The sequence below is a fragment of the Manacus candei genome, unplaced genomic scaffold (genome assembly GCF_025592945.1).
Source record: "Manacus candei isolate 608988 ecotype Guabito, Panama unplaced genomic scaffold, ASM2559294v1 h1tg000017l, whole genome shotgun sequence".
Classification (NCBI taxonomy): Eukaryota; Metazoa; Chordata; class Aves; order Passeriformes; family Pipridae; genus Manacus; species Manacus candei.
The window spans coordinates 17,356,249-17,370,960 of record NW_026138065.1 but is presented as its reverse complement, the minus strand read 5'-3'; the positions used below and the strand labels follow the sequence as shown (position 1 = coordinate 17,370,960).

Sequence of the window (14,712 nt, the reverse complement as noted above, 5' to 3'; positions counted from 1 at the left end):
GCAAGGAATTTCTGACCTCTTTAACCCCAGGCCCTCAGTAGCAGTGTATTAATCACTGGAAAAAAGTCAGTATATTTTATTAAGTATGAATATCAGTCACTGACGCAGTAGATGGGGTTTAGACCGTCTTCCTCATTTAAAGTTTCTGACAGCTATCAAAAAGCAAAGCAGTCACCTGGTTAGACTTTGCAGGTCGGTGTCTTGCAACAAACTGCCAGAACCATGTCATCAAAGACAGGTCATGTCTCTAAATCTTATGCCAAGCCAGGTGCCCGTGGTGATAAAACATTCTTCCAAAGACAGCCTGACCTTGGCAGCTGCACAGGTGCAGTTATCAATCAAAGCTTATAAGCACAAAGCCAGCCCAGCGTCTTCATCCTGGACAGACAGAGCGGACACCCTGGTGTTTGGATAGGAGGGTGCTGATTGCTTCACCTCCTAGCACCCACTGCTGGTCAGTCCAGAGCTGGAAGTCTGGCCTGACAGAGGAACAGGTGCACAAAATAGGTGCCTGAAGTCCTAGTTGCTAAAGGATTGGCAAAATGACAGATCGTTCAGCTAGAGGAAGATCTGGAGGAGAGAAGCAGATCATGTTGCAATTAGAATTTAAATGCCTTAACTAGTAAGCAATGTCATCCATTAAGCATTTGTCTTAATTTCTCCTTTAGAAGAAGAAATTGGATTCTTGAATATTGCTCTAAAAATTATACTGAAATTTCAAGGTATGTTGTGTCTGTGGCTCAGGAAGTGGAAAAAAATTTCGAAGATCTAACAGTTCTGTATTGACCACGTCTGTCTTAAGACATGTTTCCCATGGTCTAAATTGGCCTAGGTGATTCCAAATTTTATATTTAAGGTAGGCAGTTAGGTAAAGCAAAGACATTAAATGTCCCATGTATTTTTTTTAAGGCAATTAACCTGGAGAAGTGACTTAGCAGTAGTTTTTTCTTGCATACACGGAACTTTCCCTTAAGGAAACAGGGACACTTCCTGGTTCACATTATAATGAAAAAGCAATAAAGATCTCACACATTGTAAAACACCCAGGAACCTGCACAAAAAGGAAAGAGGAAGTTTATAAAGAAACAGTGCACAAATATTTTCCAAGTTGTATTTACAAGACAAAACCATAGGACATCAGGCTTCAATGGTTCTAGCACTCCTAGGATTTCATGATTGAATGTAATCCCCCTCCATGAAGCAAAGACATGGTAGACTACCGACACTAAAACCAAAATAGAGCATCCAAAGCATTTAGAGATGAAAAAAACATGTCCATATAACTAACTGGAATAAAAGATAAGAGGAGTTTCAGCTCTCTAGTGTTTTTGGAAAGAAAATCATTTTTTACTTTAGCAGAATACTAAGACTGTATGCAAATTGAGACTTCATTAAAAAAATCAGAGTAGAAGTAACATTTTTCATTCGCCCCATATCAAAAAGGGGCATTTCAAGTAAAAAATGTTAAGTTTTGATAGAGAGTTCTACAAATATTTCAGGAGAAATTGACAGAATAAACACAAATATGTCTTTTGATATTGCCAAAATTGCTTTTCTATTGAAAAGTGATCAAAGCAACATTTTTTTATAATCTTGAAGTATATCTTTCAAGTATTTTCTGTACTTGGACATGTGTGTTTCACAGATCAAAGTCAGTTTTGACAGTATTTTTAAGACACCTCCACATTTTTTTCCATGCTACTTTAAAGTATTCAAATATAACTACAAATTACTCTAGTCTCCTGTTTTACTGATAGATTTCATGTACCTCAGTTTTCCTAAGTGGATTTCCCAGATTTGCAGACAGAAAGTTTTTAAGAGTCAGGAACAGGAGTTAACTCTCCTGGTTTCCTGTTCAGTGACTTAATGAAGAGGTCATCCTGTCATTTTTGCATGTGTATATTGTATGACTCCTTTGGGGATCAAGGGGAGAAGAGGTGTGCGTGCATACAGATACCCATATACATCCAAATGAACCACTCTGTGATAAGGCAGACCATTTTTGTATAGGACTCCCGTCAAAAATGTATATTACTATGTGTTTACCCAAATATTTACACTTAAACACTGCACATATCATCAGGCTTTGCAGCCATTGCATTGAGAGACGGTGAGAATAGCACCACGATTCAAATTGTATTATTTACAGAGCAAATCTTGATTCATATGCAAATGCTCCATTTAATAGCTCACCTAACTATCTGTATAATGATCAAGCATACTAAAATAAAAAACAATTTACAAACCAAAATCAGGACCTATATTGTTGTCATGAAGCTTTTGTTGCAGACAATTCATATCACTCTCATCATAACCAGATTTCGCTAAGATAATCTTTTCAGTACAATACCTATAGAGGTTAGTCAATCAATCAAAGGTTTAACTGTGTCATTACACACTAAAATCCTTAATAAATCTGCTTTTTTGTTTGTCTGTGGACTGAATTGTAAGAGGAGGCTAATCAAGCTCCTCTAAATCATGTGGATGCTGTGAAAATTTATAAATTTATAGCAAGTGCTTTCAACATGTACTGTAAAGCTGCTATTCAAGTCCTATGTATCCAGCAGGTCTAGGTTTGCTTAGAAATTCTTGAACTCTCAAGGAACCTGATCTGAGTTTCAACTGTAAGAAAACTCGAAACCAGTTGAGATTTGCGTGGTCTCAGGTTTCACTGGGCATTTAGCATAACTGATAATGATCCCTTTTCATACATGCTTCATCTCTTTGAGTTCTTTTGGTTTACTTTCCAGTGACTAAGCAACATAAACATGTGACACTGCTTTTGCAAGAGAAGTGGGCTCCTAGCAGGTTACTCTAGGTATCCAACAGATTCCTGTGTTTCATGCATTGTAAGCCCAGCTAGTTCAGACATTTTTGATACCAAAAATGTAGTTTCATTAGAAGGCATCTTAGAGTACAGTACTTTACTGAGCAAAAAAACCCTCTATAAATATATATACCTTGTTGTCTGAAAGAGTGATAAAAGTGAATCGAGTTCAGTTATGCTGTGAGTACAGAGCCTTTCACATTCTCATTTCACCTGTCTTCCATAAAGGACTTTGATCCCTTTAGAGCCTTATGGAGTGTGGGGAGAGCTCACAGAATTGACCCTAGCTCTGGAGACACAAAGCCAGCAGCAGATTCCCACTGCTTTAGACTTTGTCACTCAGTTGACCCTAAATAACTACACACCCACAAGATTACAGATTCATTTCTGACTGCCCTGTTACAACCAGGATGCACATTTTGTGGCCTGTCTCCCCCCATCTAAATCTAGCTCTGTTTAGAGGAGACATTCAGTTTCTGAGGAAACTCAAAAGCATAGAATGGTACCCTGTCTCTTAACCACATCCATCTAAAACTCTCACAAAAAAATAAGCTAACACAAAGTTCAGCAATGCTTATATATTAATTACTGACATTAAGTCAAAGTTATATCTCTGTGTCTAAATCACTCTTGTACACCACAGCCCAGGGCAAAAAAAATTTGGAGGCAAAAAATATGACTTTTTCTTTAGTAGTAGTAACATTCAGCTCAATGCTTGAAATCCTGGCATATCCAATACCCCACTGAAGTCCAGAAAACCAGTTAGGATCCCTTTTTCCATATTCATTTAAGTAATTTTGCATCTCTACTTCTCAGGTTTGTCTCAGCAAGTCACAGCCAGCATCTTATAAAGCCTGTGTATGGGGGGGCTTGACATCCAAATAAACTCTAAACATCATATCGTTTTTAAGAAATGTCAGGTAAGAAGATTTTCCTTCCAAGATTTTCCTTCCATAAACCAAATAATTTTGCTAGCATTTTCCTACCAGTTATAAACATCCAAGATATGAGGCAAAAAAGATACACTATTCTGCACCATAGTTAAGAATGAGCAACATCCATACAAAACCTGATGTGCTTTTATTCCCTACAGCTGTGCTCCTTTCTGCACCCTGTTGTCTGCCTTCTACCTTGCCCTGCCTTGTGTGTTAGTTTTTTTAAACCCCATCCAATCAGAACAGTTTGTCTGTACCCAGAATTTTGCTGTTTCTTTATTCCTCCTCTCACCTCCAACATTACCAATCGTCCATGAAGACATCAAAAAATGCAGTTGAAAAAATTAAAAGGACTGACCTGATTTGTACTTCTTCTGAAAAAAAGTTGATGGAAAGTGGTTGTTGCCATCAGCTGTCAAATAGAGGGAAAATTCAATTGAATGAAGCAGCTGAACATAATAAGGAAATATTAAAGGTTATTAATTTTAAAAACCTGTGAACTGCTGTAGCTCATCTATTGCAGTGCATTAGCCTTCCCTGCAACCCAGGCAGACATTTCAAAATTCCAAAGGGGTGATAAACATAAAGAAAAATACTGGTTTTGAATTAGGGCCTTTTGCTCCTAATCTTCTACTAAGATTAGGGGCCTAACTTGAGACATCTGGAAGTTGCCCAATTCTCGACTAAGTTCAGTCATTCACCTCTAACACATTCACTACCCTTTTTGGTATGTCAGTTTGGGGCATCTGAAACAGAGAAAAATAAAATGTGCTGGTCGCTTTAAAACCTTTATACTATAATGATGTAAGACGAGAATGACTGGCTTGGGTCCCTAATCCCACAGCCTCTGAAAAACTTAGGTCTCAACTCTGAGCTCACTAATAATCACACCAGTTGTAGCTGAGATGATTCATAGATTTTCCAATCATTAAGATAATTCAATCTATTTGAGTAACACAACACAAAGTCTTACATGGTAGTTTATGCAGCACAATGGATTACAAACCACACAGTAATTTTACTATTTCTAGAACAAAAACTAATTAAGCAACTAAAACTGGAGGAAATAAATTAAATTTGTAAGGCACATGCACATAGAATTGTCTTTAAACAGAATGTCCTCCAACAATGACTGAATCCCAACATAGGAGTTCCTTAAAGCGTATTTTCAAAAGTCATTTGACTCCAAATCATCATCTTCTCCTAATCTCAGATTTTAGCCTGCAAACAGTCCCAATGGGGAAGGACGAATAGCTTTATGCACTCCCCAGAGCGTATAATCTTGGTAGGGCAGCTGTGTTGCCATAAGCAGGCTGCTCTAGTATGTATCACAGATTCCTCCTGATCTATGCAAGTCCTGCCACAGCAAAATGTAGTCGAGAAAGAGAGGAAGAATGTGAAGCTTTCAGCAGAGGGAGGTATTGACACAGCATATAACTCTAGGGGAGGGCATCTGAGACTGGAGGTTTCAGCGCTTGGCTACAGTTAGAGACAATATATTCCTCCTCCGGCACTTTGTTAAGGGGGTTTTGTTTGCTTTTTGTTGTTGGGGGCAGAAGTATTATTATTTTTAAAACGGAATAGCCCTTAAACAGCTTTGCTGATGTTGTTTTCCTATTTGCAGATCTTGAGTTGCATTCTGTTGTCAATGAAAAAAAAAAAAAACATAAGTGAGAGGGTGGGGGCAAAGGAAATACAGGCATAAATTTAAAGAGAGAAGCCTTTGGTCACCAAAAATAGCCACAGCAGATAGTGTAACTAAAACCTAACTAGTGCCTACGCTGTCAGCGCAGCACACAGGGCAAAGTTACATAATATTTTCCACATTTATTTCGAGCAGGGCAGCCTGCCAACTTGATAGATTTCTAGAAAGGGTGGGAGAGAGAGAGTGGTTTGATTCACAGACTGCTGTATTTACAGCTCACCCCACAGCCACTGCCTTCCCCTCGTTGGGCGTTTACCTTTGCAGTTTGCCAGACAGCAGTGTGAGCATAACCCTGATATAGAAAGTAAGTCACATTTCTGTCTAAAGCACTACAGCTGCACAAGTTACCTTTAGTTTCAGTGTTTTGAGGGTGCTAACATGCAGTGATTTGCTGAAAGTTTGGTCATTTTCAAAGTCCAGAAATTAACAGTAGGAAAGGCACCCTGACAAAAAGATGAGGAGAGGGGGGAGCTTCAGCCTCTGCTCCTTCACTGCCCTCACCTTCAGCAAGAGACTCCAAAAGTAGAGTCTTCAGAAAGAAAAGGTTTCTGCAAAACTGTGGAAACAGAAGTTAACCCATGATGAGTTAAGGTTAGAACTGGGCATAATGAATCTCAAAAATGGACGTGAATTTTCTCAGAAGACAGGGCTTCTCTGATCAAATGCCTGGGTGAAACTAACTACATCGTTTCCTGTGAGAAATCTGCTATTGAAAAATATTCATCAAGAACAGTCATACAAGTAACTAAATGAACAGTTCTGTGTTATGTGTGACAGGACAATCCATAAAACAAAGCACTGGCCTGCGTATTTCCTGCAGTTATTCTATATTTTCTTTACATGTGTCAGGTTCTCCATTGGGACTTCTCAAATACCTCATTAAGGTTTGCCTGTTGCTGGCAAGCAATTACATTGCAGTTTTCCATCAAAGATAGACAGGAAAAAATTACAAGAGAAATGACAAACAAAAAAAGTCTGTTTCTGGCATCCAACTTGCATGAAGAGAAAAAGGGGGTGAAAGACAAGCTAAAAATAGAACACTGATATCACTGTAATAAACCCAGTATGTTGTCCATAAACCAGACTACAGAAAGCACAGGTTAAGATTATCCTTCCCTCTCCCATCCGTAATTTATGTACAGCAGCATATATGACTCTGTAGGTATATTTGAATGGGATTGAATGGAAAAAATGAGCTGAGCCAATTCTCACCAAAATGAAATGTAACTACACAGCTTAAAAATTGCTAATACATTTATGAAGAATATTAGTGCCAGTATCATTAAATCAAATTGTTGCTCCAAAGCAAGTTGCTCTGACCAGGTTTTTAAATGAAGAAAACAAAAAGATGCCAGCTAAGTGCCAACATGTCGTAATTTAATCTGCAAAGAAGAGGCGTTCCCAGACTAGCACGGAGATAAAACAAAAGCATGGTTCATGAAACAATGCAATGATGGCGAGTGAGGTATAATATTTTCTCTTACTAGTAACATTGTGTGCTTTTGAGAGTAATCCCTCTCAGTGTGAAATCATCCTCCAAAACAAACTCTTTCTTTTTAATGTTGGTCTCATCAATAGTTTACAACTGCGTATACTGTTGTAAACTGCATTTACAACCTTCTCAAAAACTGTAGGGTGTAGAACTTCTTTAGAGATTAATTTTGTTTCTTATGACTGTACTTAAAAGGAATCCCTCAATTTCTTTTCTATCTTGGATGACATTTTATCATTTCCACATTTTTTTCCAGTCCAAACTTGGAGAGCCTGCACACTGGCAAATTCTGTAAATTTACCCAGAAAGAACTCAGTATCCTCTTTTTCCCCCTGAAAGAAGCCTAATTTGAAGAAAAGAAAATAAATAGCATTGAACTTACAGAATCAATTGTGAGCTAAAAAAAAAGACATCCTAGTATTTGGAAAAGTGTAACCTATTCACAAACTGATAAAAAAGAATAAATCATTCTTAACACAATAAGCAATGAGATTATGTAGCATCATCCAACTGTAACAGTTTTTTTCCACAATGGTATATTGCCATTCATTGAGTTTTCTGAATATTTAAAGATCAAGTGGCAAGAAGGGAAAATAGAAGTGGAGGCAGAAGTTTGCTTAGAGGGAAAAACACAAAATGAGAAAAAAAATGGAAAAATGGAAATTGAGATGTTTGAGGAGAGCTGAGTCAGACTCTGAAGAACAGAGAGTGACTAGGACAATAGGCTGGGACACAAAGATGTTGGTTCAGTTCCAGGCTCAGCCACAAACTCTGCAGCAAGCTGTATGATTTACTTGGAGCCTTAACAAGCTAGTGGTGAAAGGGGACAAAAACCTTCCATGTCAGGGAAGGACTAGTCATGACTATGAGGCAGAAAGTGTTTGTATGACCACCATGCTATGAGGTATGCCAGGGACATGCCTTATTTGGCTCCGAACAATAGCTGAGGGACAAGCTGCAGTATCTGCACAGTTCTGCACCAAAGTCAGCTCTCCTTAGCTCTAGTGCTACCACTTCAACATGAACTTATTGCTAGACGGGAATTTGCACTGCAATTTCAGCACAAAGTTTGGAGTCACTATGTTGTATCTTCCTAAATATTCACAGTAAGGTTTGCCAAAGCTCAGATTTTGTACTTCTGCTGCAGAACCACACTAAATCATGGTTATCTTTCTGAGACTTGAGCTAATACATCTTCTCTGTGATATACTCCACCACGTAGAAGTAAAACTATGTAACGAATCATTCACTCAAATGATTTTAAGAGTAGAATACACATTGTATCTCACGAAGGCAGAATAATTATCACCCCAGTTCTTAAGGCACTAGTAGATATGTTGCACTATGTAAATGCACAATTTCTTTTGATTTTGGCAGTAACTAAACCAAAATTGTTTAATATTTAATTTACCTTCTGCTATTTCGGTCCTTTAGATTTCATATTCCCCAGTACTCAGAAAAGGAAATTCAAAGGTTTTTTCTAGGCAGGAGGACATGTGAAGGCACTGGAATTCCCAGCAGAAGGCATGCCCTTTCACCACACCCTTACTGCATCCTCCAGTAGGACCATCCTGAGCACAGCTTTCCTCACCATCACACCAAATCCTCACCCTCCCTGGCCTCCTCGGGAGGGAGGTGTGTGGTGAGAGCTGTACTGCTGTCACTGAACATGGGGAACTGGGACCAGCTGAGCTGCAGCCAGTGTGCTTCTCTACAGCCTCTTTCACTCCCACAGTCTTAATGCTGGGACATGGGGTACAGAACTGGGTTTTGACAATATAACCATCTGGATGGATGTCTGGATCCATGGCTGGATAATGTCATCTACATTGACTACAATTATTAATGAACAGCTTTCTATTTTAACTATGGAAATAGTCCGTTAGCCCAAAAAGCAATTACAAGCTTTAATTACATTTTAAACTTGGGGAAACTACTTAGAAGTTCAAAGGCAGCCTCTTCGTTTTGATTGAGAATGAACTTGGGTCTTTCCAGTAGTGTGGGAAAACTCTTTTAAACATATTCTTCTCTATTGAGGCTAGTTTTCCATTATGTTTTTATTTTAATTACAGGGTAATATTACTAGACTAAGGATTACTTTTATACAGTGTTATAAATGTGTAGAGCACTGCAAAAACTATAAAGCAGAGTAGCCTCCAAAGCTCTTTATTGTCGTAGTGTAGCAAAGTGGCAAGGGCCCTGAATTTCCACTGAAAGTATTGTGTAATGGGAGTTCTCATCACCTTGTAGGAAATGAAGAACATGCATAGGCACTTAAATACACTGCTCTAGGATTATATATCGCTATATGAGGTAATTTCATCTAGGCTTGCCAACAGCAAGTCTACAAAGCAACATGATAAGTTGTAACTCAGGAGGCAAGAGTGGGTTTTTTTGACAGTTGGGGTAGTTTTACCTTAGACATAACCAATATATCAGCAGCTTTCTTATTCTCTGTTTAGCTGAGGGCTGCCAGAGTGGTTTTGTTCAGGTAAACAAGTGTTATCTATTAACAATTAAACCATACAACTCTTAATTTCCACCTGAATTCCACCATAAGGAGGAAGAGGGAAAAATATCTTTTCTAAAACCAATGAAGATATGTGAACACGCATAACTCGTAAACAGATTACCATTGTTTATTATCATAAACACAAAGTATATGTGCTGTAGAAAACTGCCTTTGGCAAGGTGCTTCTCTAGTCTAAGCAAAAGCGCTTTCACATCTACCTCTGTGCTAAGAGTTAAAAGGTGGGGTGAGAAGGTTTGGAGTTTGGTGTAAGCTGATCCTCTTTGCAACTGGTCATACCCACTGTCACAGCAGTCCCAGGACAGGGCAGTGACTGGCTTTCATGTGGTTTCACAGCATTACTAGATTAGCAGGAATTACAGATATTTTCACTGCCTGGTGCCTCTTATGTACAGGCACTGGGACTTTCTGGGCCTAAAGGAACAGATCTTCTCCCAAAGGGCATGCTGTCACTGCCATTGCCTCACAGAGCAGTCTGGACACCCTATGGAAAAGATACACGTAGAACATAGGAATATAGCAACCATAAAACACAACTCCATTATGTCCATCATGTAAGGCAAAGTCTAGTCTCAGCCTGACTTAAAATGTTACATGTTTTCTTTAGTTAGAGTTCTCTGTACATGTATATGCCAAAAAAACCCAAAAGAGACAAATATGGTAGAGAAAACAACTGAGAATGGCACAGACATATGTGTAAATTAAGACATTAGTCTTACTTTAGATTTGCACCCACAAGTATAACCCAGTTGCACTCATTTCTCCTGGCACAAGCTGAAAGATTTCATACATTAGAAGTATATCATGATACTTTTTCACATATAATCAATTTTCATTTTCTCTTTGACAGTCACAAAATTTCACTTGGAGAAAACACTTTAAAAATCTACTTAATCTGCCTTATATACTTATATATACTTCATTTCTCAATATTAATCTTAAAAGACTGTCTTTAATTATATATTGTTTGTTTGCACTGTGCAAACAAAGTGTAGATCTGAATTCTGCTGGTACATGATGAAATGGAAAAAAAAGAACTTTCGCTGTAAAGAAAAATTAACAAGTGATATCTTAATTTTAGTAAGACTTAAATCTGGGTATTTGGGGTATAAACCAGATTTAACTCAGACTCTAAAACTGGGGATTCTGCAAAAATGTGGCTGGATTCCTTTTGTGTCAGATAAAACCAAACTTTTTTTTCCAGTGTTTCAGAAGACCAAAAAGTTGCAGTTTTCACTCATTTGTTCTATTACACAAGTGAAAATTAAATGGCACATATAACCACAGAGATTTAGGGGATACAAATGAAACATATATATTAGATTCTCCTATCACAGTTTACAAATTCATTCAGCCTCATTAGAAAAAGAGCTTTTTAACAAACCAATATAACCACTAAAACTGAAAGGAGATTGAAACCCACAACATCCAGAGGATGTTAAAGTCATCATTATAAGACATCAGAAGAAAATAGTGAAGAAACAGGGCCCCCTCTCTACAACTGCTATCTAGACTAATACAACCTCATGCAGCTGAGAAGGACTTCTGCCTGCACAGTTCATCAGCAGATTCAATAGGCAGCAATAACTGTATGGCAGCAACAAGTCCTGGGTACCACCCGGAAATGAGTGAAAGTACACATCCCAACCAGATTCTTATTTCTTTTCTTGGTTCTACAAAACTGAAATATAATCCTGTAGACCACTTTTGTGGTTGTCCTATTTACAGGCTCTCAGATTTCTTGGGAACATAAAAACACACTTGCATTTTTTGAGAGGAAGAGAAAAAAAATGAAATCAGAAAAGAGAGACAAAAACTGCCCACGTACTTATATTAAAAAAAAAAAAAAACAGAGAGAGAGAGGTCAAAAGACAAGTGAAGGAGTAGGTAAGCAGGACAGTTCTGGTCAAAACTCTTATTTAAAATTAAGTTGTCACCACCTAAACACCCTAAACTAGCTCTGCTAGGACTCACAGGCAGATGACCCTTTTCCAGACTGCTTCATGTACAGAAAGCTGTCACAAAAGGCTCCCACTGGATTTACAGCTAGATGTGCAAAATGAGTCTGTGATCTTCTGCCTTGGGGAAGTGAGCACTACACTGTGAAGTGAGCACTACAGCAGAGTCCCACACACCCTGAGGTTAAACTATAACATCACCTTTGTTAAAACTGTTCATTCCAATTTGTCAAAGATTTACATTTCACAGATGAAGAATCCAAAGCAAAACTCAACCTTTAGGTACCATCCATTCATTTGTGGCAGCTGAGCCCCCTTCTAAAACAAAACACATTCCGAGAGTGATGCCTTCACTCCGGAGAACATCTGTTATAAGCAGTAAAGTAGCATGGGTAGACACATCTACAGTCCCTGAGATAACACTGCTCACACTTACTCTTTTTACACAATGAAACATAGGAAATAAAAGCATCCATCTCTCTTCTGATTCCACGTAATACAAGACATATTGTCTGATCGTGGAGGTGGTGATTTTCTAAATTGTGCAGAGAAAAACCAAAGTTCTTAAACCTTCATCATTTGTAATTATTGCAGATGGTAGGGACTGAAATCTTATGGAATGCACAACTCCTGGATGCAAACAGAGAGAAAAGAGTAAATACATATCTGCTACAGAACCATCAATGCCTGCACCAGAATGTCTGAGAACTATTTCTTCATTCAATGACATACATTTCTAAGGAAATAGTCACTAGTTACAGAAGATCTGAACAAAATAAATGTACTTTTGGTTTGTATGCACCAAATTCAGAGACAATGAAGCACTGACAGAGGCTCACTTTACAGCGTGCAGCAAGTGTGCCACAGAGATCAAACCTCAGGTGCTACTGGAACATATTGTGCTCTTCAGCGCCTCAGCACCTGCTGCTATTGGCTGACTCTAGGTATCAGATGGAAATATCACACCACAGCTCACCCAAAACTGCACCCAATCTTTCACAGCAACAGACATTTATGACTTGCAGTTTGCGTCATTTTTGCCCCCTAATAACAAGAGCCTGCAAATCTGCCTGCATTTGCAAAGTAACCCAACTGCCTTATCTAGAAGTGCATCCTTTCTTGTGGCTCTTTTAAGAAAATCTTTATTCTGGTGTCTTTGTTTTTTTTTTTTTTAAAGGGTTGATTTCACAACTATTTTAATATTCTTTTGAGAGATATTTTGTTCATAAAATTCTGCTTCATTTTGGCAATAACTGTTAAAATACTCAAAAAATAAAACAGAATTCTATAATTTCATTCCAAGTCTAGACAGCTTAAGGCCCTATGTTGCACAGTTTATTCTGCACATTTACTTCCAGAGCTTTTGCCTTTTTGCTCTCATTTGCATTCCCAAGAGATAAAAGTTCAGAACTTTCTTCCAGCTGAGAGGAGCCGGAATTCTTCCTTTCTAGGAAAAGTTGCACTTTACAAGTGTAATTTACAATTTACAAATTACAAGTGTAATGTGTAAAGCCTGGCTTTACAGAAACAACTTTAATTAGGTAAGTCTTCCATAACCTGATGCCTCCAAACTCACCTGCTAGAGAGGGAACCTGTGCTCTAGTTTCTATGTTGATAGGATTTCTGTTTACTGTGGCAGGGACTGGGACCCAGATCTTGCTTATCCCTACTGTTACACAATATTAATTAAGAGGAAGTTGCCAGATAAATAAAGTGGTAGAGGCAGCATACAGAAATCACCTCCAAAAATAGTTTCAGGGCCATTTTGCATAGCATTTACTGGGGAGAATGCTTCTGAGAAGTGGAGATACGTGTTGATATTGTCTCTACAAACCAGATTTTTGCAGTTACATGGGAAGTTACTAAAGAAAATTTTACATTTACTACTGAAATCCAGAGTCTTTTAAAAATTGCCTATAATATCAGGAGCTAATTACCTAAAATACATTCCTAAATTCTTTTTGTTACCCTTACTTTCAGGGGAGATAAAAGCAGATACCTAATGGTAGGGTAGAGTTTTAAGCTGAATCAGTTTTTCACAAATAGCTCAGGTATGTCATTCACTTGCTAATAACTTTTTGTATAGAATCTTTCCGTGTGCTCTGCACACATCAAATAAATAAGAATCATGCAGTATTAGAAATGTTTTGAGTTCTAAAAAATAGAATATCTAAGCTGTAGAGAACCAATTACTATCACAGATTCAAGTACTGACAAAATTTATTTCCAATGGAATGCAATATAACATGTTTCAAAAACTTAAATGTTTCTCTTATAACAGCTTTACATACAAAACCTTATTTTGAGTATGCTTAATTTACTGAAATATTTTGTGTTATTCCCACTAGCAATTATTTTAATCTCCCTCTTTACTGGCAAAATATGCTATCTTTCCTAATCCTTCAGTTTTGTAAGATAACAACCTTATTTCTAAGGCTCAAGATGTTCCTCTAGGCTGTGGAATTCCATAAAGTAGATGGATTCAGATAATATAACTGCTGACAAAGGCCATGATAAGTTTGCAATGTTAGAAAGGCACTGTTCTGAGCACTGGGCAGGTTAGGCATTCAAAGCTGCAAAATATGGTACCATATCACTGGATGACAGTGACAGGATAGGCAGGATGTAAGCCCTGACAACTGACACCCAAACCACTATTGGATGTAAGCTATTTCCAATACTAGCAGGAACTGCAATTAGTGAGCTTGGTGGTTGGTGGAGCACCAGCGAGGCTTGTGCATGTTTTGCCTCAGAGCACCAGCAGATCACAGCCCCCCACACACCTTCTGGAGACTTTTCAATGACCAGCTGCCACAGTCATGGCTCAGCCTTCATCCTGCCATTGTTCCTCACTTCTCCGTGGAGAGCTGTGCAAGACCCAGGAGTGGAGGGCAGAGCTTCGGCTTCGCAGCAGTTCAGAGAAAGCCAGTCCTGTGGTGACAGTCATTCCCAAACTCAGATAAGCCTTTCCGTTCTTCCCTTTGTGCAAGAACGGAAAACCAAGCCAGTTCCTTGCACCCAGCCCAGTGGCCTCTGCTGTACTGAGTGGGTGCAGCAGAGAGCAACAAAGATGACTAGGGGACTGGAGCATCTCTCTTACAGGGAAAGGTTGAGGGAGCTGGGCCTGTTCTAACCCCAAGAAGAGACAACTGAGAGGGGACCTCATCCATGTCTCTAACTATCTGAAGGGAGGGTGTCAAAGGATGGAGCCAGGCTCTTCTTGGTGATGCCAAGCAATAGGACAAGAGGCAACAGGCAGAAACTG

The 14,712-nt window shown here is 38.6% G+C and overlaps 1 protein-coding gene across 1 annotated transcript in view; it reads right to left on the bottom strand.

Annotated features, from left to right (window-relative positions):
- The window catches only part of LOC127469156 (uncharacterized), a 643,570-nt gene that overhangs the window by 409,279 nt on the left and 219,579 nt on the right, over positions 1-14,712 (bottom strand). Inside the window, exon 10 of the mRNA XM_051783174.1 lies at positions 4,121-4,174. The gene's annotated coding sequence lies outside the window, so the exon portion shown is untranslated. The remainder of the gene's footprint in view (positions 1-4,120; positions 4,175-14,712) is intronic.